Below are 7,852 nucleotides of genomic sequence, written 5' to 3' on the forward strand. Positions count from 1 at the left end.
TTGGTGGTGTTTATCATTAGTACTATAGCATCTCAATCTTGACCTACTAAGGAACATATCAAATCCCATATGTAGTTCTCATATTAATTTCTTCATATGTCTAATCCTAGAGTCATGTTAAGATTTCTCTTTAAGGATTTATGATAGAGATAATTAATTACTCCACCCTATTGGGTAAATGTTCTCATCTTTGCATCCTATATCAACTAGGCTTGCTTCTGATTTTGAATCCAATGTATTATTTTTTTACTTTAAAATTTTGACTATAGCAGTTTCAGTTAGATTTTCCATCTTTATTTCAAAATAACTAATCCTAATTATCCTTGAGTTTTGATTTCCTTACTATTCATTGGTTTAAAAATTAACCATAAACATTATCCCAATATGAAATTTTCCTATTCTCACTCCTTGTGCAACTGGCACTCAAGCAACAAAACCCAACCAAAATAATACACAAATATTATTGCTAATCATTTCCTTGAATCTACAACACTGTGGATATTTTCAGAGCTATGAATTGAAGGTTTAGGAAAAATGATTTAATAGTTGATAGGAACTGAAATAAATCTAACCACTTTATGGTGTTAGAATTTAAAGAATTATATATGTACACAATAGAATCACATATTCACGAGACCTTAGTGTGCAATGCAATCAGAATAACAATGAACTAAAGCTAGACCCAATAAAACATTGTTAAACATTGACTCTATGAACATCTCATGTTTTCCTAACTATAATTGCTAAAATTGCTTTCAGACCAGCATCTTAGTGACAGTTCTAGAATGGGATTATACTATTAATGCAAATCTTTGAAAGTGTTTATGAGATTCATATGAAGTGCATGATTAAAATATGAAAATGCTAAAGTAAGTATATGAATGAGACTAAACAATGGTAAGTAATGCTAAATAAATACTAAAATGATGTTGGAATGACATTAAATCTCTAGAAGAATGATGTTGAATGGATGGTCAAAATGATAGCTATGATATGGCTATAGTATAGATGCATAAAACTTGGGTCCCTTTGCTCTTGATTTTTCCTTCTATTTATAGAATTTTAGAAGGGGGTTGGGGTAAGGATATGGGTTTTACCTTTCAGTAGGGGTAAGAATGAAACTATAATGCCTCACAAAACCCTAAGAGGAACAATCCAATAGATTTGGTTTGTAAGGATAAATAGGGATTTTTAATTCCTTTGAATTTCAAAAATATGGATTTCACTTTTGAGAGGGTAAATGATTTAGTTGATTTATTAAATGTTGCATTTATTTTCAACTTTTGTCTTACCTTTTTTCTTTTTATTTTATTTTATGATTTTATGAATTCCTCTTTTTAGAAGTGTTTTTGGTCTTTTTGAATTTGATCAAAGATTTAGGTGATTAATTAACCACCCTCATGACTTGAATTTGTGATTTATTTGAAAGTTCATTATTTTTCTCATTTATCTAATTTTGTCTTTAATTTTCATTGTTTGGTCAAGATTAACATTGTTTTAGGTCTTTTCCAATTTGAAGGTGTATACAAATGCCCCTCTTTGAATTAACATGTGAAGCATATTAGTTCAAAGAATATCTCAATTTCTTTATTTTTAGCCAAATTTTGATGATTGATTGTCTAATCATTGATGTTTTTCTTATTTAAAGTTGGTACAATGCATTATTATTGACGATTTGATATTTGATCACCAATATTTTGTTGATTCAAATTTGATATAATGTTTGGTCTTGACATTGCGATATTTAAAATCTTTTCTTTATAATAGTTTACTTGGATGCCCTAGTTTATTTGATTTATCTTTAGTTTTTTCTAGGGTAGAATATTTTTGATGTTTCAAAAACTTTGATGCCCCATTTTGATATAGGTATATTGCCCCCTCAAAACTTAAATTGGAGAAATTGATTTGCAATAAATGGAGATTCCAGCTTTAGTTTTGAAAAATGTTGATGACAAAGTTTGATGGTAAATTGGGTTGTAGGTATGTCAGTGAATTGGATGCAACAATACTAAGATTGGGAAAATAGGTCCAAGGCATTAAATAGGGCATAGAAAGTTCAAAAAATGTCATAAGAAGCCCCTAGTGAGGGTTGAATAGCTCAAAATACCTTTTACCCATATCATTTTTGCATGCCCTTTTGACCTTGCTTCCTTTTGAGCTTTAATCCAGTGAAGATGGTGGTCCCATTGTGAGAGCATAGAGTCAAGAGGGGTTGCAAATACGAGTGTCTGACTGATTATGAAGCCTTGATAACTCATCGAGAACTTTTATAGTTTCAATATTTTGGATTTTATAGGAAATTTTGAGTTTTTCTGTAATTTGGACAAGTAAATGCATGTTTTAGACATTAAAACACATTTACATTTCTGTAATGCACTTGAAGAATATAATAGCGCATCCATGTAGAGGATTAGCCATTCTAGGGATATAGGGTACAGGATCCTCGGATTAGGCTTCAAGAGATGAGATGAGTGCCTCTAGTGGTTAGGTACCTCCCAATCATACATAGATAGATGGGGCTAGTGGCCTAATTGGTGAGACTTAGGATTGATCATATGTATCATTTTGTATTGCATGCATTGTCTTATCAGATGTATAATTTTTTATGATGACCTTTTTATATATGACTATTCAAATCAAGCTTTTCACATTTGTGCTTGTGTTGGATTGTTGTGTCATTGTATCATGGACTTTATATGTTTGACAATGGCATTCAATGATGTTATTGATGATATTATGTGATATGCATATGTTGTTTTATTTTTATGATCTTATATGTGGATGTTGAATGTGTAGATGAATAAATGTTTAGTGTAGTGAAACAATATGGAGATGATAAAAATGGAAATGAAATAGATGAATGTAATGAAATGTAATGTAATGACATGATAGTGAAAATAGGACAATGTAACAGATTGTAATTGTAGACACTTAAAATTGTCCCAAAAGACTATATTAATTTATTTAATATTGTCCTTGACATTATAATTAATTATTTATTAATTAATTATGTTTGTCATATTCTTATACCTATTTAATTAAATTTATTTAATTAAGTAGGTTCATTTTCCTAAGGTATTTAAATTTAATTTAAATACCTCTAGCCTCAATGTGTTAAATTTATTTAATACATGATCTTCCATTAATCCCCCTTTTAAAAAAATTCTATTTATTTAAATCCCTCCATCTCATTATTTCCTCTAAACCTATGATTAAATCAAATCTTATTTAATTTAATCTTAAACCTAGCCTAAAAGCCTAGTCTACAACCATCACTTTCATCCTCCTAAGCCTATCCACCATTTTAATCCCACTTAATTACCTTAATCATCTTGCTAAACCCACCTTAAGCCTAAGTGTGTGCTCACACGTGTGAGACCACTCCCTCTTGCAAGCTTTCTCCCCCACTCTTCTCTCCAAGTTTGCTCACACATGTGTGAGAAAAATTTGAAATGTTGACCACTTGCATGGCTTGCTTATGTGTCTCATTGTGGCACTATGTGAATGCCACATAGATGCCACCTCACTTAGGGTCTCTCTCAAACCTATAAATAGGGCCTTTGTCTCAAGCATTTTCATCTCCTCCACATGCATTTTTATCATGTTATTTTGAGTTTTGAGCTTCCGTAGTGTTATCATGCTAGTTTGAGTTTTCATAGTGATTGCATGTTGCATGTCACATTTAGCTTATTCTTGCATTTGTATCTTCATTCCACTTGCATTTTAGCTTAGCTTGCACATTAGCTTAGTTTTCTTTATTGCATTCCATCTCCACATCCTTGAATGCTCTCAAACATGGCTTTTTCCATAGCCATTGTTTGAGGTGTTCTTCATCTCATATAGTGTAGTTTCATAGTTTCATCAATCACACTTGCACTTTCACATCAAGAGATTCAAATATAGTTTTGTTTGAGGAGAGAACACCAAACATCTCTCCAATCCAACACACCAACAAGGCCTCTCATGGGTGCCTTTTTTGAGTTGTTTGAGGTTTCTTGAGGACTTGAGTTGTTGGTTGCTTTGAGTTGCAAAACTCAAGCAAATGTTAATTAGCTTTTATTTCATTGTTGAATCTTTAATTCATGAATATTAACTAATGTTTGCTTGTAAACCCTTGCTTCCAATAGGTCTATTTTTATAGCATACATTTTTGGTACACCCGGTGGGACCCACGTCCCTATTTTCATCTCAAAAATTCATCAAAAATTTGCAATCCATCACAAAAAACCTTGCATTATTGTAGGCATCGAATGTAGTGTCATTTGTTTCTATCATCTTTGTAGACCAGCATCTATGTAGACTAGCATCTACACATTTTAGTGTCTTTGCATCATTTACTCACATTACATTTGGGGACATAGCTTTAGCGTCTATGTGAATTATTCTATCATCTGCACGTCATATTCTATTGTTTGCATTGTATGCTAGATGTCCTTTTGTTATCTTAGTTTTAGCATCTCTGATATTTAATTTGTCATCTGTGCCTAACACAAGTACTAATCTGCCAACTGTACCATTGTTCCTTTTGTCATCTTCACAGTTTATCATCTTTGAGTTTTGGTGTCTAAGAATTTTGGCATTTGTGTATTCTATTGTTTGTGCTTTTTGACAAAATTGTTAAACTTTAAAACATTATCATTTGCTAACTGGTGGTTTGTAGGGATTGTTAACAATTTTTTATGCAGGAAATAGACTTTGAAACACTTAAAACAAACCAATAGTGATTTTTATCACTAAGAATTTTTTTAGTGATTTTTATCACTTTAGCATTAAAGGTTAATTAACTTGCATGTTATAATCATTTTTCCTTTGAATGAATGCTACAAATTAATGAGTAATCTCCAAACACACTCTTGAGTGCCTAAAGAAAAGTTTTTCATCCAATCTTGAATGTCTTAAAGGAATTTACTCATATTTCATTGGAATGTATGTTTAGGGTAGAAAACATTTTGAATTGGTGCTTAAAATAAACTCATACACTCTTGAATGCCTTAAGGGAATGGACATGCATGTTTAGGATAGAAAACGTTTGGGTTTTGTGCTTAAAATGAATTCACACACTCTTGAATGCCTTAAGGAAATTGACATGAATGTCTAGGCTAGCAAACATTTGGAATTGGTGCTTAAAATGAATTCACATACTCTTGAATGCCTTAAAGGAAATTGATTTCATTTTTATCATTTTTTTTTATGCACACGCTCGATTTACTTTCTTGTTGATGAATCTGCACTTTTATTCATGTTGACGATGATTTCAAGTTGGAAAGAACATTGTATGTTTTAAACATGTGTGTCTTCAAGTAGATTACAAAACCTAAAGCTTCATTGGAAAATAATGTGTGTCTTTTAAACCCTAAGGCCACTTACGTATTCTATCCCCTTGCGCCTTTAGGTGATCTTGGGTGCACAAGAAATAAGTGGTCTTGTTTTTCTTTTTTAAAAGGCCTACTTGGGGATTTCATCACCTTTGGGATGACCTCAACTCTAGTGTTCTGGCAGAGTATAAGAATCAGGAGGTGAATCAAAGGACACCTCTCTTGGAAGAAAAATCTTGTCACTCTTGGCTAAGCCCCAAAGAACTTTATACCTTTGGGAAGTGAAGGAGGAGATTTGGGTTACTGTCTCCCCCTAGCTATGTAGCATTATTTTCATTCATTTATAGATTTGGGCCTCACGTACCTTGTGTATATCGAGGACGCCCTTTTAGATAAGCCTTGTATATCCTAGTTGCAACCTTATTAGGATTGTTGGTGTGTTCTACGTGCCTATTTGTTTAAACATTCAAAACCAACACCAAAAACATCAAACAAGTGTAAAACGAGTAAAATTGTGAGCTAAAATTTAGTGAGAGAAACAATGGTTATTTTCAAAAGTCTTATATTGGTCTAGTATTGGAAATTGGTTGAGTCTAGTTTGTACTTGTAACTGAATCTTGTTTTGTTCCTACCATGATCTAAAAAGTCAAACATAAGAAGGTGAAATTGTCCAAACCATTTGTCTACAAGGAAAGGAAGAACCTAGCACATGGTGACAAACAATTCTGATACACTATCAAAGATATTCAAAAAGAAGAAGCTAAAGAAGACCACTATGATAGAATTGAGTACAATGCAAAACTTCAAGATTGGTCTATCTTCCTAGGAGTAAACCCCAAGTTTTTGTTCCAAGTGACTGAGGATTGAGTTAACTGTATAAGTGACCACCACACCTATATTTTCCACAAATCATTTTCTTTTTCTACACTTCTAGTCTCCCATTTGCAAATTTCCTCTAGAGAACTTGATTATTTGAAACCAAAGACTTTGGTATAAGAAAACCTTTTGAGATTTCAACACTAGACCTTTTATCCACAAGCAAACACATATCACTTATTTGAGATCACAAGTCCATTGCTAAATAGTGAGTAATCACACTTTGTTTGCTAAACCAAGGTCTTTTGTTTACATCTAGGTTATTGGTCCCTTTCATTGCGTAAGGTTCAATAGTTCTCTCCCACATTCCCCTCTTTCTTCCATAGCCTTCCATGCATTGGTTTGGTCACTATTGTATGGTACATACATGATTCAACAGATTCACATTTAATCCCATGTCACACTTATTAGATTCATTAAGGCAGAAAGAGATGGATAATCCTTTTCCTCCACACATAACATCATTAGAGGGAGGATTTCCCTCTAGTTCAAACTTTGGCGTGCCTAGCTTAACATCCACACAAGAGCCAAAAGATCCTTTTCACAACACAACTTTGGGAAATGATGATGAGGAAGTATACCAAGAGGAAAACCCTATTGACAACAACAATATCCCTAATGATGTTCAAACATTCCTTGTAGATCCATACAATGTTGAAATAATGGAAAAGTCTATTAGGACAAACAAAACTAAGATCTTCCTAAACTTGGTTAAAGATGGTGTTAATGTCCCTACAATCTTTGATGAGACCACCTTGTTTAGAAAAATTACAAAGGGTGGTGCTCCCATATTGCCAAATACAACCCAAGCATCTAGCCAAGGACCAACGGTGACAACTAGTGCTACATCTACATCAAGTGGCACCACATAACCAACATTCCAATTAAGTGTGAAACATATCCAACAAATCATTAGTGCCATACCCAACACTACTATGCCTACCAATATTCTACAGTCCACCTTAACAAGTCAAACTGTGGGATGCTTAAAAATTGGGCAAATGTCTACTCAACAGATGGCAATCCCAACACAACCAATGTATTCTGTTTATTCACAAATTCTAACAAGTATTTAAAAAAATCTATGCCAATTCCAACGACTGCATATCAATACATTGGCCAAAATGGAACACTTCCACCACCTCATAATATGTTTGGAACTCATTATATCTTGGGAGCTGGATTTACAAATACTCAACAATCACAAGTGCAACCAAACCAAGATTTAGTCCAACAATTGCATGAACTTCAAAATTTGGTACATAGCATGACTAATAAAGGGGTGAAAGATTTATCTTTTAAGGAAGCTTGTCCCTTTCCATTTGATAGATCTATTAGCATGGTACCATTCCCACAAAACTTTGAGATTCCTAAATTTGACAAATATATAGGAGAAACATGTCCTATCACACATCTCAAAGAATTCTTGGTGTTGTGTCAAGAAGTAGCCTTAGAGTCATAAAAATGACTGACCATTGATACAAGAACCTAGTCCAATGTAGTCTTGGAGGCCCTGCATTAGAATGGCTAATGAACTTACCCAAGGGTTCCATTACTTCTTTCAATGACTTAAAAGCAAAGTTTATAGCACAATACTCGTACAACATTGAACACCATGCCTCATTAAGTGATTTGTGCAACACAAAACAATGAAATGGTGA

The sequence above is a fragment of the Cupressus sempervirens genome, chromosome 10 (assembly GCF_028749045.1).
Source record: "Cupressus sempervirens isolate cs-2001-9-10 chromosome 10, ASM2874904v1, whole genome shotgun sequence".
NCBI lineage: Eukaryota > Viridiplantae > Streptophyta > Pinopsida > Cupressales > Cupressaceae > Cupressus > Cupressus sempervirens.